The sequence below is a fragment of the Ascaphus truei genome, chromosome 3, assembly GCF_040206685.1.
Source record: "Ascaphus truei isolate aAscTru1 chromosome 3, aAscTru1.hap1, whole genome shotgun sequence".
Taxonomy (NCBI): domain Eukaryota; kingdom Metazoa; phylum Chordata; class Amphibia; order Anura; family Ascaphidae; genus Ascaphus; species Ascaphus truei.
In genome coordinates this window covers 113,576,392-113,600,540 of record NC_134485.1, presented here as the reverse complement: position 1 = coordinate 113,600,540, position 24,149 = coordinate 113,576,392, and the positions used below count along the sequence as shown (strand labels likewise).

The window sequence follows — 24,149 nt, the reverse complement described above, 5'->3', positions numbered from 1 at the left end:
AGTTCAACTGATATCAGCAACACATTATCACACACTGCATGTGTTGTGTTGTTGAGTGACAGCCACATTCAGGTGTGCCACAGCTTCTATTAATGTACCACACATAACCTCTACCAAAAACGAAGCTTTTTGCTATATGACCACCTTCATGATAACCATTGTGAATGTTCATCTCATGATAGTTATGTACATTATGATACTGATATGACTACACAACATATGATTTGTATCTACAAATTTAATCAATTTATCCTAACGCATTACTGCAGAAACATAGTATGTTGTATGTTAGGGAACTCAAAAGTTCTAAGTACACAGGCATGTACATTGTTATTACAACTCTTTATGTTCACTTTCTCACACACTTTCGGTTAATGAACTGATGCTGTTAGTTACTCATAAATACCGAACATACAATAACTGTTCAATATTTACACATGTAAATGTACAACTGATGTTATTGTTATATATAGTTGCCCCTGGAGGACATGTGTCACCTGAGGCGGAACAAGTGTCTTCACCTGAGTCATGCAGCTCAACACACCTGGAAGATAAGTGTATGAGGTGGTGGACATATAATATGTTCACTTCTAAATGTTATGTTGTCATGTTCATTATTTGTTTTGCACATGTTCTTTAAATAGGATTACTTAGTGTCAGTGAAAATTAAGTTTTTAAACACCACATGTATTGTGTTTGTGAAGTTAAGTATCATGTAGGAGTTGAGAGTTTTGAGCAACTTTTCATTCATTCATAATTCATACTGAGTCCAAACAGTATTCGTAAGTCAAGGTAGTTTTTAATGTGACGTTATTAAACGTATGGAAACATGTTAGGTGTTACTTATCACACAGTAGAATTACATAGTAAAACAGCAGAGATTAACATGACATTTCATAATGTGTACATTTATTTATAGCACATGATGATGATGATGATGATGATGATGATGATGATGATGATGATGATGATGATGATGATGATGATGATGATGATGATGATGATGATGATGATGATGATGATGATGCCACCGCCATAGACACAGAAATACAATCAAGTGACCATGACGAGGTTCCCATTGAAAGAGTTACACATCCAATTCGTCCATCAAGTAACACATACGATGCAATAGTAGCTTCAGAGGGAAAAATTGTGGAAGCTGAAAATCGTCGCCATTCTGATCTGATGACAGTGCTCCAAAGGATGATTTCACTGCAGGAACAAACGATATCACAATTGGCACATCTCCACAGAGTCTTCATTGAAGTGCCTAAACAGATGCAAAAAATAAACACTTCATTAGAAGCAATGGTTGAGAAGCAAACACAAGCTAATTTCTTGAGAATGACTATTGTACCCAATTTCAACTTCAACACCTCACAGGCAGGATCTTTACATGCTGGTAATTTTTCACCACATGCATCTGATCTTCATTCCCCAGGTCCGAATGTTACCGGTCAAGTAGCAGACATTTCTGTGCAGGTTCCTGACGACATCCTACCGCTGCCATCTGTAGAAAATCAGGAGCTGACACCTACAAAGGAGGCGACAAAAACAAAACAGCACAAGCAGTTACTACTGACCAGGAAAGATGAAACGGACCAACCATGTGTTGTGCACGGTGTACCAACTTGCTCACGTGTCACTACCCACAAGCCCTGTCGGTGAACAGTCACTGCCCAAAAGCCCTGTAGGTGAGTCACTGGCCACAAGCCCTGTTGGTGAGTCACTGCCCACAAGCCCTGTCGGTGAACAGTCACTGCCCAAAAGCCCTGTAGGTGAGTCACTGCCCAAAATCCCTGTAGGTGAGTCACTGGCCACAAGCCCTGTTGGTGAGTCACTGCCCAAAAGCCCTGTAGGTGAGTCACTGGCCACAAGCCCTGCCCGTGAAGTGCCAGAGGCCACTCAAAGTGGCTCTGTTGTGGCTAAAGTTGTTGCAAAACGAAAAAGGAAAATCCAAGAGACAACAAGCAGGCCTGTTACTCGCTCTCAAAAGGAAAAAAATAAATAAATGTTATAATTCACTAAATATGTCTTTGGCCTTCTTTTGTTGACTTCAGTTTATCTAATTAATATTGTATGTATGCTGAAGACTGTGTTGTTTCCAAACTTTCAAGTATGTTCTTGTACACGTGAAGTTTTGGAAATGTTAACAGTCCTAATTAATGAATAGTGTTATTAATATTGATGTATTAATCATCTGTTCAGTAATGGTCCACCAGGAGCCAGTTGCTATGTTTAGAGAAGCTGCCATTGACTTACCTGCAAAACATTGTATTTGGGTGTGTTACTTGATGTAATCATTGCATGTGCATATTATTCACATGCAATTAAAAACACACATCTATTTAACTGCAAACATCTTTCTTGTCCGTGTACAGCAGGATTATGTGTAAAATATTACTTTCCTTCACCTTGCTTGGCCATTGTAATGTTGTCCTTTAATCATTTATGTGTTCTTGTTTCAAGAACATCTGTGAATGTATACTAATATATATGTAGTATGTATGGATATATGTACACACACACACACACACACACACACACACACACACACACACACACACACACACACACACACACACACACACACACACACACACACACACACACACACACAGTGTGTGTATGTATGTATGTATGTATGTATGTATGTATGTATGTATGTATATATATATATATATATATATATTGTACTATCTAAACTGGTATAGATGTATTTACAAAAAACATACACTTCATGCTTCCTTGTGAAAACACAGTATTGTAATAATACAGGCCTAATGTTTGTGAACTATACTAACTGTGAGCCTATAACAGTATTGGCCTAAAACAAATGTTTATTACTTAATTCACTCATGTTTATCACCATTTAAATAGGTTTCATACAAGGCCTACTTACTGCCATCAATATGTTGTGTGTACTCCTGCATTATATATATATATTATTGGTTTTAACACTACAGGCCTTCTAAATAAAAAAAAAACATTTTTTGATGGTAAATCACATTTACCAGACAGGTCAATGCAATAGGCCATAAATGTTTAAGCCTCTATTATGTTAACCTTTAAATAAATCACACCAATATAAAAATCCCTCTTTACATATAAGCCCTTAAAAGTTGTAATATACACACACAGACATGTACAGTTTGGTTTTACAGACATATTGTAATATATATAACTATATATATATATATATTACTATATATATATATATATATATATATATATCTACATATATATACTACAATATACATATACATATACATATAGTACAATATACATATACACATTATATATATATATATATATATATATATATATATATATATATATATATATATATATATATATATATATATATATATTTATGAGATATATATATATATATATCTACATATACACACGTACTTTAACTGATGCAGACAGGGAGTTAACCAGACTTTCAAATACACACAGAAATTTATGAGGAAAAAAAACATTTACTTTTGCAGGTGTGTGTGTATTTCATTATATGGCTGTGTAAGCACTATTTTCAGACAGTGGTCAATGTTATTTTTCCTCAACCCACAATGTTTCTTAATTAAAAGTCTACCAATGTTTTGAGAAATAAGATAACATTTGCTACATGTTTGTCTGAAAAATGCCTATCAGAAACCACAAATGTGAAACCAATTATTTCTACACATCCAATTGGTGCTTCAAACAGGGAGTAGAAGTTGTAACTTTTTCTGACCTTGAAAAGGAAACACAGCAAATAGTTAGGATTTGAACCGTTTCATTCTTATGAGCAAAGAACAGAGAACTGCAGACATATTTTCTGTTAATCTGCAATGGCTGATGAATTTTTAAAAAATATGCATCCGCACAGAGGATACAAATTCATGATAGCAGAAGTGATTTTGTCCGCCTCGGGACACAAAGCCAACACGGGACAAATCTATGATTTGATTAGAGCCAAGTATCCTTATTACCAAGAATCTGGGCATGCGCGAAATTTTAAATCCTCAGTAAGATTCACTTTATCAACTAATGACTGTTTTGAACGTGTGCAGGATAAGCTACAAGACAGATATGGTTTTTGGAAGATTGCTAAGGAAAAACATTTCACCGTGGAAGAGGGCACACATATTGTGCTAAATGGCATATTTATTCCTAATGCCAATAGCAATGGATCCGCTACTACTGTTCCGTGTGAATCGATACCTGCTGCAATATCTGCACCCTCCATTCCTGAAACCCACATTGTACAAGAACATATCTACTATGATTATGTACCAAGCCTTTCAGCTAAAAATGCATTGGAATGGGTACCCGAAGAAATGAACCTACCTCCGGACCAATTGTTTGAAGAAAGCAGTGGCGATTCCTATGAGCGCTTCATGGAGGAGATGTGTGTCATACAGGATTCAGCGTTTGGGTCAAGCGTGGATGCAAATGCCTTGGTTTTCTGGAGCGACCAGTTGCAGGCAGACGAAGTGTTACTTCTACAAGAATGGTAAATATAACAATCATTATGCGTTGACTCAGCGTTTAAATTATTATTTTTTTTCTAACCACCATTTTCACTTTAAATGCGTGGATACAGCGTAACATTGCAGACTGCATAACATGTAGCGATCACAAACAAATTGTTTCCTATTACAATATAGTAGAACCTGAAAGAGTAGTACACATTGCTGACGGAATAAATGTACGTACTTTCCTATCCCTTTAAACATATTAGCAACATGTTACCATAACTCTAACACATACCTGTTTTGTTATCATGCAACATCTACAACATAAAAAACCGGGTCGACCACGTATGACGTGGGACCCTTGTCATGTGCCAAGGCGTCCTTAAAAAGGATTACGGATGTAAGTCCCGCCCAGAAGCGACGTGCGCGCGTCAAAGCCTATTGGCTGTGTTGTTTTGTTATAGTTACGGTAACTGCACTGTGTCATGCGTGCGGCTCAGTGTTTGTGGGCGTACACTGGGCGTTAGCCGAATGTTAATTGAGTGGGAGGAGTGTTTGCGGGCACTTCTCGCTGGCTTAACATGACGTCACACGTATTGCATTTGCGCATTGTGTTATCGGCCGTGCTTTCTGTCCACACACGTCTGTTTAAAAAGAATACAGATGTACTCGTTTAGAACGAATGTAGTTTCGCCTTCATTGTATTTGAAATAAATATTTTATGGTTAATGGTATTTTCAACATGTATTGAACGCACAACGTACGCATTGTTTTGCGCATGCGCTAACACTTAGTCGACCCAAGCGTGAAGTGCGTGCGCACACTAAGATGTGCGCGCACATTTTTCAGTATACAGGCAACGTTCACTTCATATACATAGTTATGCCTGCTACGAATTTAATGAACGATTACATAATGATGTACACTTGTACTTCTAACATATAAGTGACTGACGTGTGTATCTACACAATCATATAGAGCTGTGTAACGCGTTGTCACGGATACATATATAGTAAGGTGCCATCTTTGACCATCATGTGTTTGCTGTATTTCAGAGATGTCGGGGAAGATACAATCGGATCAATGTATGATTTCAGAAGAGTCTACCTTTATATGAGATGATTGTGAGGAGGAGCCACCGACCACTATACTACATATGGAACTAATTTTATATTGCTAGCAGCGCTTATTAACAAACAATTAAAAATGTGATACCCTTATGCCTATATTGCATAAGCACTTAATTAACATAATGATGTTGCAAAATAGTGCAGCTAGAAATTTTCTTGAGTGTTCTTTAATTACTACTAACATTTTATGGCATGGTGTGTTTTATATATAACAACCATTCCCACTCTGCTAACACATTTGTGTATTCTATTGTGTAATGGAACGTATGACTGTCGAAACTATGTAACAATAATAATAATAATAATATGAGCATGTTCATGTATAGCGCTGCTAGTTGTACGCAGCGCTTTACAGACACATTTTTCAGGCTCAGGTCCCTGGCCCGTGGAGCTTACAATTTATTTTTGCCGCCTGAGGCACAGGGAGATCAAGTGACTTGCCCAAGGTCACAAGGAGCCGACACCGGGAATTGAACCAGACTCCCCTGCTTCAAACTCTCAGTGCCAGTGTGTGTCTTTACTCACTGAGCCACTCCTTCTCCCAATGTAAAGGACACGTACAACCAACTAGCCATTTCTTGTTAAATATCTCTTGTTACATGGGTATGCTGATAAAATGGTTTGGGACTGTAGCAAATAATGTTATTGGCTAGATGTTGTGGTCCCCTACAATGCATGATGTTCTGAATATTACATCAACATCATGTAATGAAGTACGTTTCTGTGTATATTTCATTTACCTAACTAACTATAGTTTACTGTGTTTATTAAACGTTCTAAACATAAATAGTACAGTCAATATGATGATATAAGCTACCATAATAAACCTGCTGTTATCATTTGTCGGTGTTATACATGGATCCTACACAAATTGATACAGACACAAACAGTTGTCTTAAAAAGTGTGCCTATGCTAATGTGCACGTGATTGACGTTTATATTTTGAGAATACTTGATAATTATCATCATGATAATGATGAAGTGACGTGAATGACATTCCAAATATATTACCAACATTGTCATTGTGGGAAATTAGAAATGCAAAATTACAGTAACATTTGCGACAAAATTGTGGTTTTGTTTACACTTTGACACTTGTTACATGTAGGTCACATCCACACACGTGTGACTTATACATACACATGTCACAAATTTTAATTAATGTTGACTATTAATTTGTAGCATTAATAATCACCTACTTTGCTAAATATAAGATGTACTACGCATTGTTGTGATTACAGGCATTCATGCATGGAGTGTTATGATCAGTCAATTGCATCCGTGATGAATGAGTTCCCGTAAGTAAACAAATAAGTACAGTTATCCCCTTTTCTCCAAACACCTCTATATTACATTAATGGAATTTATAAGGGAACATACATAAAATGTGATGAAATGGGAGTAATCATTTTCTAATACAATGCACATGAAACCTCAATAGTAGCTAAATGCATGTACATGATACAGAAAGTACATGTATGTTACATTTTTCTTTAAACCAATATGTTGGGTTTTTACTTCAAATAATTATAGGAAGATTGAGGTAGGCACATCTTATGCCAGATGTCAGCAAATATACATACCATGATCAGTCATACTGGAGATATACCTATAATGCAATGGAACAATATATAAATTGCAAACATTGACATGCCATCTTCAGTACCGTAAGCAACACAGCAAAGTGTGTATTTGGTGTTAAATGTGCAACACCATGTATATTTCATGACATTCAAAATGTAAAGCAGCCTGGTGTACACATCATATAGATGTACATGTTACACTGCACCAATAACATTGTATGTATGCATACTAGAAGAATGAATGACTATGGCCATACTATGTGTATTGTGTTTGCATAAGGAACAACACAATGCTAAAATATTACTGCTTTGTTACCCCAGTTGTATTGACATACACACAACTAATGTACAATTGAAGAAGGATTATATAACCTGTGCAACAATAACATACCGGTGCCACATCCCTTTGTGCACACAGCAGAGAAAAGAAAGGTGTGCAACCCATATTCATCTGTGTCCTAACAGAAGGTTATATAAAAAAACATTATTGTTAATATAACATAATTAATCTATAAAAGTAGTACTAGGAACATATATGTTTTTACTTACAAGAAAAAAATGAATTGATGAGATTCTGGCGTGTCTGGCCACCACTGGCTGTTTGTTCATTTTCAGCAGCTACATGGGTGGGATGCTCGTCTACAAAAGGCTCAGCTAGGTCTGATTGTACATTGTGCCTGAGTGCAACATTGTGCAAAATGCAACAGGCAAGGATAATATCAGACACTTTTTGAGGCTTGTATAGAAGAGCCCCACCAGTTCTGTCCAGACACCTAAATCTGGTCTTGAGTAGGCCAAATGTCCTCTCTATAACAGATCTTGTAGAGATATGGGCTGCATTGTACCTCTCCTCTGCTTCAGTTTGAGGGTTTAGCACCGGAGTGAAGAGCCACGGCCTAATTCCGTATCCTGAGTAACCTATAATGAATGGAGCACACATAAGCTTCCATTAGTGCTAAGATTCTACAATGACAACATTCCTAAAGAAAAATGTGTTTTGTGTTAGAACATCTAAATCTGTACTCACCCAGCAGCCAACCATGTTCAAAATGTCCCTCTTCGAACGCATGGAAGACTGAAGAGTTCCTCAGGATAGAGGAATCGTGACTGGAACCAGGGAATTTGGGTACCACATGCATTATCCTCATCGTGGCATCACATACCACCTGTACATTGAGTGAATGGTAGTGCTTACGATTGCGGTAAACATGCTAACTCTGACTAGGTGCAATCAAAGCAACATGTGTGCAATCGATTGCACCCAGCACACATGGTATCCCTGCTATATTATAAAAGCCATTCCTGACTTCCAGCCACTCTGTTGCCTCTGTAGGAAAATGAATATAATTCCTAGCGCGTCTATTGAGTGCATAGAGAAACTGGGTAAAGGCCCGCGAGAATGTAGATTGCGAGACCCCGCCCACTATGCCCACAGTTGTCTGGAATGACGCGGAAGCAAGATAATGTAATGAGCACAGCATTGTAACAAGCCCAGGGACTGCACGACCTCTGGCTGTCAAAAAATCTAAATCTCCCCTTATCTCCTCATAAAGAGATAAGATTGCTGCTGAACTCAAACGATAGCGACTGACTATCTCCTCCTCACTCATCCCATCTAACAGGGTTCTCTCCCTGTACACACGCGGACGAGGCACAACTTGTCTCCTCTGTCTTCTCCTCTGATCTCCTGTCCCTCTACCTCTCCCTCGTCCTGTCCCTCTCCCTGTCCCTGTCGTATCCGCGTGCCTGTCCCTGTCACTGTCCCTCGGTATGTCCCTCCCTTGCCCTATATCATTCTCTTGATCAGCAAGCATGTCATGAAAAAGAATGTTCCTCCGTCTCCTAAACAATCGCAACATTTTGAAATGAGTAGCTGTGAATGAGCAGGTAATGGGCGTCCTTTAAATAGGTATGTGATGATGTCAGGTGACATAGTAAAATGCAAGGTGTTACATTAACATAATAAAGTACTTCTGTGCCAAGCTGTGTGCAGTTGATCTTAGACGTATTTGTTGTGTGTATTCTGCAGGGAATGATGATATTTGACAATGATGTCACGTGAAGCTTTGTACAAACATTGCTTGAAAATAAATAGTTTAATGTGCAATGCATGTAACACTTCTGAACGCAACAGTCAGTCATGTAATTAGACAAAAAGGCTGAGATTGACGTGGGAAAAGTTTGCTGTAAAATGTGTAATTAGCCATTTTATTGTCACATGTTGACAACAATGAATTGTCGTGTGCATATGCATGCATTTCTGTAATGAGGATAGTTGCTATAGAATGAGTTTGCAAGGTGTCACAATGATTAATTACTGTACATGTGTGTAGAAGTTAGGTTGAAGTGCTTGTAATGCAACGTTTACAATGTAAACATGCAATGTGATTGAGTGTCCAATAAGTGACGTCATGAAAATAGGGAGGACCCAAACTAGATGTAAACGTGAGAAGAAAGATGTACATGAACGTTTAAAGATGCGTCACACATTACAAGCCTTGTGTAATGTAAAGGAACATGAATATACGGTGTATGTGTGACATGTGTGACATGTGTAACATCATGTAAACAATTGTCGCTCAGTTCAGTAAAATGTGTGATATGATGTGAGGTTCTCCTTTAAGAGTTAAGTATAGGATTTTCCCTTGACACATCATCACATGATGAGTAATGTGACACGCAAATGATGAAAACATGTAAAAGTACAATGTTATGCAAACAATACACGTCAGCTGTGACACAATGCAGGGAATGCCCCCCACACTGTAATGCAAATCACGTTTGTATTGTGAGCAATGAAATGTAAACAGTACTATACTGTTATACGTCCCCGCTCCATTGACTCCATTGATGTACAGAAGAGTTTTTTTTTCTAAGTGCCGTTCCGGCAGCCTTAGCGATCGTTCTCCCCTCCAACCTGCCAACTTTAGTTGGCGGGAGAAATTGGCCATAACATCTCAATTTCGTAGTGCCGATCAGCCCCGATAAGCTGATTTTGGTACTTGAATCCAGCCGATTTAAAAAAGTGGCGATCAGTGGCGAAAACAGGCTTATCGGCAGCCGACTGGCCATAACAAAATTATCGGCTACGAAACCTGCCGAAATCAAGCACTTATCGGCGCTTACTGAATCTCAAACCCAATTTTGGCTATAAAATGCCGAAAAAATCCTTATCAACGCTTACTGCATGAGGCCCTATGTATTGATTTATAGGTTTTTATTCAATTTTATTATTTTTTATTTTTCTATTTTTTGTTGTCATACCTCACCCAAGCGCAGTCCTCAATTGTATATATTTGTGTTATATATATATATATATATATATATATATATATATATATATATATATATAAAAATTATTAGTGCCAAGTTTTATGTCTGTCTATTTAATTAATTGTCTTTTTCTACCTATGCTAATGTGTATGCTTACATGTTGCTAGGTAACACCCTCCACCCCCGCCCTATGTATGGCTCCTTTGCTGTCAAACTTGTGTATTTACAGTAAGTATGATGCTCCCTGAAGAAGGTCCCCTTGTATATTGTTTTCTATCTAGTGCAGACAACCTCTACAAGATACTTAAAACTTAGGGCCTCATTCTAGTAGCTTCGATAACCAACTCATCGAGGATTTTGAGCAGCTATCGCAAAATTTTGCTGGGTAGCTATTCAGAAAGCTTTGAGGAGTTGGTTAAATCGTGCGGGGAAGGAAGGAATAAATCGTGCGGGGAAGGAATTTTTGGGATTTCTGGCTCCTGGCCAAACACATCGCACGGGGCCTGAAAAAAAAGCTCAAACTTGCATTTTTGCTCAAAAGTAGCTATTCTAGTAACTCCGATAAGATTATCGGAGCTCTGGATTTGTGAGTTTATCAAAGAGATGGCGTCTGAGAGCAGGACTTGGCAAAAAAAATTAATTTTTCTTGCATCGGATTGAAGCCGAGAGTCTCCGGAGCTGATACACATTTATATCCCCGGCATCAATCCGATGCAATAAAAATACATTCACAGGCAGCTTCATTACCGTAGCGGCTAACCGCTAAGGAAATGAAGGGGTTAACTACCAGTGCCAGGTTTTTTGTGGGTAGCGGGTGTGAGTGAAGGCAGTATTTAGCCCATGGTGGGTGTTTCGGCCTTGAGGGAGGGGCGGGTTGCGGGAGGAGTTAACCCCTTCATTACCTTAGCTGTTAGTACCACTAAAGTAATGAAGGGGTTAATTCTTCCCGCTACCCACCCGGTAGGCATAAACACCCACCAAATACCACCTTTACCCTCCCCCGCTACCACAATAAACATTAAAACAAAATACAAACACAATACAAAACAATACACCCATTAATTTCCATTGTGGTTACCTATGCCCTCAATGGGAGAAAAGATAACCCCAATGGGAATGAATGGGCACCCCATCTACCCCGAACAACCATAGCGTTATAGTAGAATAATGGGAAAAATTACTATTATCCAGATATGGATAATAGTGCATTTGCCCATTCAAAATAAAACATTATCCAGACAGCATAAATGTAATAAATCTTTTATTTACCCCTTTCAGGATGAAGGTCATCCTCATCACCATCCACCATCCTCCACATCCATTTCCTCCATTGGCAGGAACACAACAATAAAAAATACAATCCCTTAATCACCTTAGTGGTTAGTAACTGCTAAAGTAATTAAGGGGTTAACCCCAATCCCCACTAGTGGTTAGTAACTGCTAACATAATTAAAGGGTTAACCCCCATCCCCACTATCCACCCAGGTGACCTACCACCCACCCCGGAGCAAATATCCCCACCCTATACCCATTGATTGACACAGTGCTACATCATGCCCATTGTATAATAAGGCATGATAAGCCACAATAGCAGTCAATGGGCAATCATAAAATAAACAACAGCACCAAAAAGACACAACAATAAAAGAAATTCCCAAGCACCTAAATACCAGAAGAATAAAAGAACTAAAAAGCCAAAACACCTCATCAATAAAAGAAATCAAACTACAGTAAACAATACATACATTTAATAAAAACAAGCCCTACAAATACATAACAATTAACTCAAAATAATAAACAGAAATACAGACATAACAAATTAATGCAAAACAACCATTTGCCAAAAAATGCATTGCCTGTCTCTATCTATCTGTCACACCTGTATGCCCGCAGACCTGGCAAGACCCCAATACTGAGGTGGGAACGGTATTACATCACACACCTACAGCAGTGGGAGCAAGCCCGGAGTGTGGTATAACGTTGCTGGGCTTGTTGTAAAAGTGGTTAGATACTTGCAACGTCTTGTAGGGTTAAACGTAAGAATGGTCGTGTCCGTGTGCCAATGTCCAGGGGTCCAGAGAGCAGAGTAGTTGAAGTTCAAGACAGGTCCAAGAATTCCAGAGATCAGCAAAGTAGAGTTCGTAGCAGGGTTCAAGGGATACAGAGAGCAGGGTAGTCCAAGACAAGCAGGGGTCAAAGCCAGGGAAATGCAAAGTAACACAGGAGCAGGATACAAGCAGGGACACAGAGGGAGCACAGCATAGGTCAGCACACACAGGGAAACAGGAACTATTCACAGCGATGATAGAGAGGACAGACAGGGATTATAAAGGGAGACACACAAATAGGAGAGAGGGAGGAGCAGAGAGAGAAGTGGGAGACAACAAGGATAGGTCAGAGAGAGAAGAGGAGGAGACAGAAGGATCAGAGAGCGAGATGACCTGCAGGGAATGGGAGGAGGAGTCAGGAGAGTGATAGGGCTTAGAAGAGGAGCGTGTGCGCGTGCCCTCTGTAAGCTGAGGGTGCGCGCGCACAGGCTGCGTCACCAAGCGCGTGGTGCGCTGCGCCACTGGCACCCCAGCGGAGGGAAGCACAGGACCGGACAGGACTGCCGCCGGAGGTGAGATACCGGCAGCGGGCACAGAGAGTGTCTGAGAGCGGGGAGCGTTGCCGCAGGGGCTCGGGGACCGCGCGGGTGCGCGAGACTTGCGGGGCATGCGCTGAGGCAATGGGGCAGAGAGAGAGGAGGACGGAGCGGGACAGGAGTGGGAAAGTTCAGAGGGATTAGTAAGAGAGGGGACAGAGGAAGAGAAAGAAGGGGAAGAAATCTCCTAAGCCATCACACTATCTATCTATCTACAGTATCTATCTATCTATCTATCTATCTATCTATCTATCTATCTATCTCTATATCTATATCTATATCTATATATATATATATATATATATATAGGCACAGGTAAATACATTGGCAGTCTATGGCCAAGCAAAAAAAAAAAAAAATTAAAATACAAATAAAACCATGAAAAACAAAAATGACATACTGTACATTCAATATCTTTCTTACCTTTAGCTGTCTTCACCCTCCGAATCCCGGTGTATCTGGAAGCTCACCATCAGTGACGCTTTCTTCCGCGATACTCCACGATTTTCAGCGTCAGGTAAAATCTTCTTTCTTCAATCTTGAATCTTCTTCTTTGTAATCCATTGTAATCCATGTAGAGATGTTGTCTCATTGGCTTCTTAAAATAAAATGAGACGGAACAGGCCTTATATGTTACATCCCCAATCTGATTAGACGCTGTACCATGAAACAGATTTTTTTTTTTTAAGGATGTGACGTCATCTCCAAGGGAGGTACATCACATCCATTAAACAAAATGACTGCCATCACATGGTACAACAGCCAATTGGATTGGGGAAAATACAATTGGTTGAAGTACCATGTGACATGTTCCATAGTTTTAAAAGGATGTGACATAATCTTTAAGGATGATATCACTTCCTTTTAAAAAAAGGCTGCCATCACATGTACAGGAACCAATGGGATTGTGAGATATATCACATTGTGCACTCCCATTGGTTCCATGTGACGGCATCCTTCAATGTTGCACAGCACCCAATATTTTTTTGTAGGAAGTAGTTTAATAGTGTTTTATTCTACCACTGCCATAGTATTATAAGATGTTTAATTTTGGATTGCTTGTTGTCCTTTCTATACTAACTGCAGTTTATTTTGGAGTTTTTAATTATTATACTATTTTAACCATACAGATACAGCGGCTGTTACCCCACGATTTCTCGGATTGAAACGCACACTATAGTACTTTGTGGTCCGAGATCGTCCGCTGCAGACTAAATGGCCCATCGGATTAACACAGCAGGATTTTAACATGGTGGGGATACCGACACCCCATAACGGGGCCTGTAACTCAGGAAGTAAGGTGTCCTCGGACCTGAAATCAATGCGGTTCAGTTCCGGAGACCCCCTGCTACAATACTGTAATATTAAAATTAAATAAAACCCTTGTGATCACCTGTTAGAGGCGTGCATGTAGAGTAACTGATTCAGCCTATCTCTTACTGTGCATCTCTTACAGACAGGTAGACCCCGGTAGGATTCACACAGCAGGTACCCCTGCTGTGTTAATCTGATGTGCCATTAGTCTGTTGCGGCAAAAGTAGCGAGAATCTCTAAAAAAAAAATGAGAAATGGTTGAATCCTGGTCACTGCATCTGTACCTGTATAAATATGGGAGTATTTTGCATTATTATACCCTGATCAATTTTATTACCCTTCTAGTATTAAATAGTTACATAGTTACATAGAAGATGAGGTTGAAAAAGACATACGTCCATCAAGTTCAAACTATATATATACACAAATTAATCGTTCCTGGCGCTGTGGATAAAGTCCAAAATACCGTGAACCAACAAGGCAGTCTCTAGTGCAGGCTTCCTTAAGCGGGTTGATGGTCTTAATAATGGTGTTTCAGACGGGGGATTTGTAGTCCTTGTGAATGATGTTCAGCTGTTTCTGAAATAACAGAAAAGACAACAGGGCACACCAATTGTGAAGTGTGTTTCTTCAATTTTCCCCCTATCAAAAATCCTAAAATCCTACTTACAGGATATAGGCTGGCAACATTCAGTTGAGAGAATCTGTGACATCAATCCCTTTCCTTCAGATCATCTCACGGATCCCACGTGGTCTGGTCTGTTGGGATCCCCCTCTCTCAGTGTAGGTTTTTCACTCCAACACTTCAACACTTCAACACTTCAACTATGCTTACGTTATCCTATATTTGTACTTACGTTATTTTGATCCAGAGGAAGGCAAACAAAACAGTTATGAATACTAGTTGTCTTTTAGTTATACAGTATGCTAGTTCTGTGGTATAGTTGTTTATGGAGCATTAATTTCAGCACTGTTTCCTTACAATGATGGAGCCCACTTCCCCCGAAAGGGTTAAAATTGCAATGCATCCTGTTATAACAGAACCAGTTTAGGGTCACTGTGGAACATTACCCCTGACAAAGAAACCCGTTTGAGTTACGAAATGTGTAAGGTGGATTTTGAGTGCACAGAGGGCAGGGGTAGTATCCGACAGATAAAACAGAATCGGTGATGTCATCAGTTGGAGACCGGCGAGAGACACTTTCTCACAATCAGCTGTGAGACACTGTGTGAGAAGAAAAACTGAGTTTCAGCCAGATCTCCCTTCCCCATAGATTAAGGCCTGTCAGACATTAGATACTGTATATCCCATATAGAGATATTTCAATCTGTTTTGAGTTTTTTCTTTATAGTTAGTTTTTGTCCTGTTATTATTAAAGCATCTCATTTTTTTCAACTTGGCCTTCTCCCATTGATTACTTTTTGGGGAATTGAATACGAAGGATTTAGTATCCATGAAGCAACTCTAAACAAAGAGATTACCAGTATCACATACATGCTATATAGCAAGACAATGTACCCATTTTTATTTTCTCTTTTTCCCCCCTGAAGAAAAGACAAACTGCATTTGCATTGTGCCTTTTTTTGTTTGGTATAATTCTCTAAATCCCGATCCTGGTAAAGCTAAAGGACTGGGCTGAGTTACCACAGATTTCCCACAGTATCTGCAGTTCAAGCACAAAATCCAAAATAGTTAAATTGTAAGTTTAAACTTCAGAAGATTAGCCAAGATCTGTTCTACTGTATATTTCAACGTATTAAACTATTTTATCTTTTCTTCTTAAATCCACACTTTCCCTGGATCAACACCCTACATCCAAGAGAACCAATGTCAAGTTTTGACAATTTGGGGTTTTGAGAGAACACATGGTTTGTAAAGCAGCAGGACATATTCTTGGACATTTATCTATTTGCACACATACAGTAATTGTTTTTCACCCTTTTCCAACCCCTTATAAATTCATAATGACCTGAAGAAAGTAACTTTGAATACATGTACAATTTAAAAGAATAAGAAATTACCTCTAAAGGGCTGAAAAATAGAGGCCACATTATCGCAATACAATGTATCTGTGATATATTAACCTAACTAAGTGAGTTAAAAAGTTATACTTTTAAGAGACAGAATGAGGTGTGTGTGTGCGTCCCTTTTTTAACAATCCAAAAATGAAGTCTTTAAAATCCGCTTGGATTGTATTCAATGACAGATTTTAATAAACCAGTCCAGATTTTTAAGTATGCAATCTGCATGTGGATTCTAGTCTGCAGGATGAATTTTATCAAAATCATCAACGGTATTCGAGGGAACAGATTTTGCCAATTCTCACATCCCTAGAGTTGAAGAGAATTGAGTTTATTGACAACATTTAATAGACGAGTACTTGAACTCATTTAATGACACTTACCAATTTATTTGAAAACATAATTGTTTGCAAAAAAACTGGTCTTAAATGCCTATCCAACTTAAAATGGCCATTTAGGTAATAATAACATCAGGGCAAAGGCATTACTGTCCATTAATTCCCTGGCTGGTGGAAGTAAAGCCGAGGTCCTTTAACCCAGTCAGTAATGCCCTGTTCTGAGTTGATTATAAAGGTTAGAGGAAAAACGTTTTTCATAAATACTATACACATTTTGTGTAGTCACATTGATTTATTTTATTAACATAATATTCTATATATTTTTTGAACTTTTGTTTTCTTTCTTGCAGACTCTTACATTTTCTTTCAACTTTTACTGTACTTATTATTTTATTCAAATATAATTGTAGATACACAGTACATCCTCCTCTTCTCTCCACAAACAGTACAGACCACCCACCCCTCTACATACTCAGGCACAGTCACTTTACTATCCCTCAGTCTCTCTCATGTGCAGATGTCTTTCACAGGTGGAGCAGAGGTAGAATAGGGAGGAGCCAGGTTCTGGCTGCTAAAGGGAGTTGGAATGGGGAGATTCAGTCTCTTTTATTATGTCTGAGAGCTTCTGAACTCTGAGTTTTAAAGAGAAAATCCAAGCAGTTTAAATTAAAAAAAGATATATATTTTTTGTTTTAATATATACATCCTTTGATTACCTTTATTGAAAACGATTTACTTAAGCTGTCGATACATTGGTTAGATCAGCAAAATCCTGTTTCCCAGTGTTCACTAGATGGCTGCCTTTCAGTTTCAAATTAATCCTTCAGTCAGTGTAACTCAGCAGCTACAATGAATTCTTATATTACTAAGGTAACATTAGCTATAGTTACAGCTCAAACTCCTGGGAATATTGGCAACAAATTATCACAAACAGGTAAGTGTTAAAAAGATCTAACTCTAGTGGGAAGGTGGCCATAAACCTTCTATAGAAATAAAAAGATGCTCAGCATATTAAGACATTAAAAATGGCATTAAGAGTTGAATTTTAAAATTAAAAAAGGTAGTAAGAATGATATAATACTACTCAACTAATTTATATATAAAAAAAATACATATAGGATATAGCTCCTTTAACTTGAACTGGTGTAAAAAAAATTCTGGGCATTACTGACTATTAATGCTTTAAATTATGACCAATTATTGATTTAATTGCGCATAATTTACACCCTTATGGTCTATATTTATCTTACATATAATGTTAAATGGTGTAAAATCCTTTCATCCGAAAAATTGTTCAGCTCTTTGGTACATTGTTGCAAATGATGATTTTTTAAAATAGTGTACATTATTCAATCAGGAAATGCTTTTTTTTGTATTGTATTTTATATTACAAAACAAAACTGGCAGTGTTGAAAGGGAGCAGATTAACAGCCTCCAAAGATGACATTGACTGTGAAGACAGAACTTGCATTTCCATAAAACATCAAGCAAATTCTTCTTATGGCCATCACAATCTGCTACTAGGTTTATAAATACCAGCTGTTTATTACCTATCCCTTGTTTTCAAGGACAAATTCTTCTTCTCTTCTGGTAGCTCCTTATAGTTGACAGTCTACTTATCCACATAATGCTTTTCTGTTAAATACATTAGGAAACTGCACAAATCATGTGTTATGCTCTCCATAAAAGAGGCACTGTGTCTGTGTGTGTAATGTTTGAAAGGCAGGGGTGCATACCTGTCTGAGACATGTGAATGTGCTCACAAGTGATATTCTTTATTGGCTATATGCTAACGATGGAGGTATTTTTTTTGCCTTTTTCAGTATGTGTGCTGCTAATACCTGCGCAGCAAACAGGAGGCCTGATCCTCTGCCACGGGGAGCCTAGGGTGTCTACTAACAGTGCCTCCATCTGAGGGATTCTTATGCAGTAGGATGGCCCCTCCCAAGACAATATACACAGTAATACACACTCAAAGTATGAGTAACAGTATTTACTGGAAGGTACTAAACAATAACCAAGAACACCCAATATACATACAGTATAGCTTATACAGACCCGCGATGTATTCCCCACAGTAATTGGGTGTAGGGGCACCAGTTTCCCAGTGTCCAGGCCATGAAGGCCTATCCCGCCCCAAGTGTGAGACAGCGCTGCCCCACGATGTGTTGGTGCACTTGTGGAAAATACCTGCCTGGAGCTCCAGCCCGGGGGTCGCCGAGTAAGGCCAACTTACAGTAAGTCTGTTCTACCAAAAATCCGCCTCCATGTGGGGTGGCCTCCAGCCGGAGCGTCCCACCTTTAGATAGTCTCTGAGATGAGGGTCTGGTCTGGTCAATGCAGTCTTAATGCATGGGCACGCTGGGCAGTTGCCCGGGGGCCCCACGAGCATAGGGGACCCATGCTAATCTATGCACCGACCAGAATTTAACACTCATTTTCCGATCACCCACCTCAACATTCAAATCTCCCGCTAACTCGGTAGAAAAAGAAAAATTACGACTTGTAGAGGAGAGTTGGCATGTCTGCATTCGCAAGAGAAACTTTGCCGTTTTTATTGCTTGCAATATTATGGAAGCAGAATATTGTAACGGATTCACGAGAGGCAATTAACGGCTGGGATTGTGTATGCAGGGCCCAGTGCACTGCTTTGCCCGGGGGCCTCTAATGCTGTTAAGACTGCCCTGGGTCTGGTCCCTGATGCAAGCCACGCACCGCATGTGTCCGTCACCGGTACAAGGGTACTAGCACTAACAGTTGAAGGGGTTCGTCCCTATCTGAGGGGGCTTCCCTATAGCACCACTAGCTAGAGATGATCGGGGCCTAGCTGGGACCTGAAAGGGGGATACTCTGGCCTAATCCAGCGGAGCACTTCTCCCTGGACCTTACCTATCCCATTGTTGTCCTGCTCCCAACTGACAAACGGCACTAAATGTCCTAACTGTCCTAACTGCTCTAACTGTCCTAACTGCTCTAACTGTCCTAACTGCTCTAACTGTTCTATTGGCTGCTGTGGATCATGTGGTGTAGCAGCCCCGGAGGCTGCTGATAACTGAAGTTCCCTTGAAAACTATTCTGCTGATGGCCGCCACTCCTACGGGCACTCTGCGCATGCTCACATCGCCTTTATCTTGCGCCAACCCCAATATGGCTGCCACTGCCTCCAGCCGCACTGCGCATGCGCGGCCATATTAAGATGGTGGTGCTCCGCTGCCCTACGCCACAGCAGAGTCTCGGCGACCGGATCGCCAGCCCGCCCGACGCCATGCTCATCAGGTTGACCTTTATAGGTTGCTACATATAGGGGCCTATGCAGAGAGCAGCGCTATTTAAAAACTTGCCATTTTTTGGAGAAAATCGCGCAGAAAACAGCAGAAAATGGCGAGTTACAAAAAACGCGCCAATTTTTTTTTTCTATTTCTAAAACTCGCCTCGCGGCTGGCGAGAACCTCCATCTCGCCAGTTTTAAAAATATCCTAATGCAGAGAGGCGCGAACGGCATCTAGCGGCTGTTCGCGCCAATAAAATGGCGCGATTGTCTCCTTTTTGCCTCGCCAGGAAAAGTTGGCAATAAGCTGCCACTCGCGGCCATAGGAAAGGAAAAAAAAAGGCGCGAATTTTTTTTAACACATTTCTGCAGCGCGCATCTCGCCAATTTAAACTCGCCACACGCATTCATGTTAAACATAGCAGAATTCGCACATTTCTGCATATGGAGAATAAAACTCTCCAAAAAAGCTACTTTTTATTAAACTCGCCAATTTTAAAATTCGCTGCTCTCTGCATAGGCCCCATAGTGTATTTACATAGGTGTTAGGTATTATTATCCTACTTATAGGAAACTGATGATTGTTTTAATTGTTCATGTTGTTTGTGATGCTAATATTAATACATTTTTGATACTTTAGTATACCTGAGTGTTTTAATTGGGAAACTTTTTCTTTTCTTTTCTAGTATATATCTTTATATAAATATATATATATGTGTGTGTGTGTGTGTGTGTGTGTGTGTGTGTGTGTGTGTGTGTGTGTGTGTGTGTGTGTATATATATATATATACTGTGGACATGGGTTTTCTCACACCCTACCAAAATTGTCTGTAATTATCCTGCTTGCCTCTATTCTTATCCACACTTTCTCTCCCCCCCCCCCCCCAGCATCCCTTCCCCACCTTTCTTTGACACTGTCCCTTGGCTTCAAACACTTAACACCCGACCTTATCTACAGTAAATATCTGGTTTTTTTTTTTTTTTCTCTACACTGTTTTAGCATTGATTCCTGTGTAAATCAGTATTGCTTGACCTGAAGAAGAGAGGAGAACTCTCGAAAGCTTGTCCTATGACATAAATTGTTAGTCCAATAAAAAAGGTATCACCTAATACTGAAGAACTCATTTATTCTGCACTATATATATATATACATATACATATATATATATATATATATATATATATATATATATATATATATATATATATATATATATATATATATATATATATACATATACATATACATATACATATACATATACATATACATATATATATATATATATATATATATATATATATATACATTTTTATACATATATATATACATATATATATATATATATATATATATATATATATATATATATATATATATATGAAAATAACACAATTAAAGCCTGCAACTAACTAGATAAATAATACAAACTTGCTCAAATCAAAAGTAGGTACACTGATGAAAATAACAGCCTAATGACGGTGCTAGGGACAAGTATAAATGAATGCCAGCAAAGAAAGAGAAAAGGATCCCTGTTAAAGCACTCAAGCAAATGTGATATATAAATTGATTTATTAAAGAAACATGAATTACATACAATGAGATAAAACAGTCCCCAAGGTATCCCTACACCATGAAGTCTGACCTAAACATAGAATGAGATTACTATAATGTACAGTAATATGGTATATGGAACACACATAAACCATATACTGTATAATGTGCAGAGCAAGAAAAACAAATGTTTATCCTGCTAAGCAATGTGTAGACCGGCCGGTCAGTAAGGATTTCTATGTAAGGTAGCTGAATGCTGTGACCAAATTACTTCTGACAAAAGATTTAACCCCTAATGCAGTACCACTCAGTTAACCACTCAATCAGCCACAATAAGGCAATACAAAGCCTGAAAACCACAAGCAAAAAGCAAATGCAGAGTATACTTGCAAGTGATCATATGTTTGCAGAGCAAAAAAAGTTCTGGAATTGTATAGGTTGCAGATTGGGGTGTCCAGCAGGGGTTCCCACTGAAGTGTTGAGGGTCCAAGGGGAGTGCAAACAAACACAACCCCGACGTAAGTTTCGCACCCTGGCTTCGTCCGGGGGCTTGATGTAATAACGTCCGTTAAGGGTTTAAAAGGACGCTGGTAAATCACGTTAACCAATAATATTGCGAGCAGCGAGGGAAAACACAGCTGATGAATAAGATCCATTAAGAGGGAGTAATGTATCCATAAGCAAGATGTTTGACTCGAACCCACGTTTGTTGAGGGGTGGGTGACGCCCCTCCGGTCATGTAAGCAGGTCTGCGATTGGTCCGAGTGAGCCATTCTGCCAATCAGAAATGCAAAGACATTCTTCTATATCCAAATCTCACGAGACTTCCAGCAAAGCAGTAGCAGAAATCACCATACAAGATTGTAGATGGGCGCGTGCCTCTGACATCATATCATGGCGGGCTATAATTGGTTGCCTCTTTCTGTTTGTTAAGGGGTGGACGAGAGATCAATTAGCATATGTAAACAAAACAAAAAATCACACTAAACTTTGCAGAAACCTCAACAGCACAAGTAATAAGGCTCTAAATAGTAATGAATTAAGTAATGAGTTGATAAAACAAACAAATGATGAATTAGTTTAAGTGCAATGTGTGTAAAAACATATGAAAAATATATTAAAAATAACATTAAAATAATACGAAAAGTGTAAGTAATATCTCTAAGTGATGAACAAAAATTAATGAATCTAAGTTAATATATGTAGTGAGTTTAAAATATATAATCATAATGGGACCAGATATAACAATTATATAAATACAGGTATACAAAAAATGTATATATTAAATAAATATATATTAAATGTGGTGAGTGAAAAGTATAACTATAACTGACTAGATGAATTATAATATATGTATTTGTATTAATATAAATTGTAAGAATATGTTCTTGGTGAGAAAATAAGATGAGAAGAATTAAATAAATGTGTAAATCCTACCAGTGGGTGCGCTAAGGGGGAGACCATACAGAGACTCCCTCGTCACAGGAACATCGCATAGCCCGTGTATTCATTGAGGCCATGCGGAAGGAGAGTGCCCAACGTAAATATCCATTGGCACTCTCTCTGTAACAGGAGTCTCTCCACGTCTCCCCCCCCCCCGCATACCCAGTGAGACATGATCAAATGCAAAAGCTTTAAGAAGTCTGAGTCAAGAAAGGTTTTAAAGTGTCTGGCCACTGTCATACGTTTTTTCCCTTTAAGATGGTCTTTGTCAGGGTTTTTGATGTTTCTAACGTGTTCATCACCAGCATCCTTTTAAACCCTTAACTGACATTATTACAATTAGCCCTCGGACGAAGCCAGGGTGCAAAACATACGTCGGGGTTGTGTCTGTTTGCACTCTCCTTGGACCCTCAACACTTCAGTGTGAACCAGTGCTGGACACCACAATCTGCAACCTATACCATTCCACGACTTTTTATTTTTTTTTTTTGCTCTGCAAACCTACAGTATGATCACTTGCAAGTATACTCTGCATTTGCTTTTTGCTTGTGGTTTTCAGGATTTGTATTGCCTTATTGTGGCTGATTGAGTGGTTAACTGAGTGGTACTGCATTAGGGGTTAAATCTTTTGTCAGCAGTTATTTGGTCACAGCATTCAGCTACCTTACATAGAATTCCTTACTGACCTGCCGGTCTACACATTGCTTAGCAGGATAAACATTTGTTTTTCTTGCTCTGCACATTATACAGTATATGGTTTATGCGTGTTCCATATACCATATTACATTATAGTAATCTCATTCTATGTTTAGGTCAGACTTCATGGTGTAGGGATACCTTGGGGACTGTTTTATCTCATTTTGTGTAATTCATGTTTCTTTAATAAATCAATTTATATATCACCTTTGCTTGAGTGCTTTTACAGGGACCCTTTTCTCTTACTTTGCTAGTATTTACAAAAGCGGATACATTAAAAAGAAGTTAGCTCCCAGTTGTTTGAAACCATCCTGCAAAAAATAAATATATAACAATACTTTTTTAGACACTAAGGGCCTCATGCAGTAAGCGACGAATATGTGAAATCGGCAAGCTTACCGATTAGTCATGTTATTGGCG

The 24,149-nt window shown here is 38.9% G+C and overlaps 1 long non-coding RNA gene across 1 annotated transcript; it reads right to left on the bottom strand.

Annotated features, from left to right (window-relative positions):
• Positions 1-923: 923 nt before the first annotated feature.
• Positions 924-4,485, bottom strand: LOC142490959 (uncharacterized). Its single transcript, XR_012800180.1, has 3 exons — positions 4,336-4,485; positions 1,358-1,534; positions 924-1,270 (listed from the first exon to the last, which is right to left on the bottom strand). It is a non-coding gene; the product is annotated as an uncharacterized LOC142490959 (long non-coding RNA).
• Between the last annotated feature and the right edge of the window lie 19,664 nt (positions 4,486-24,149).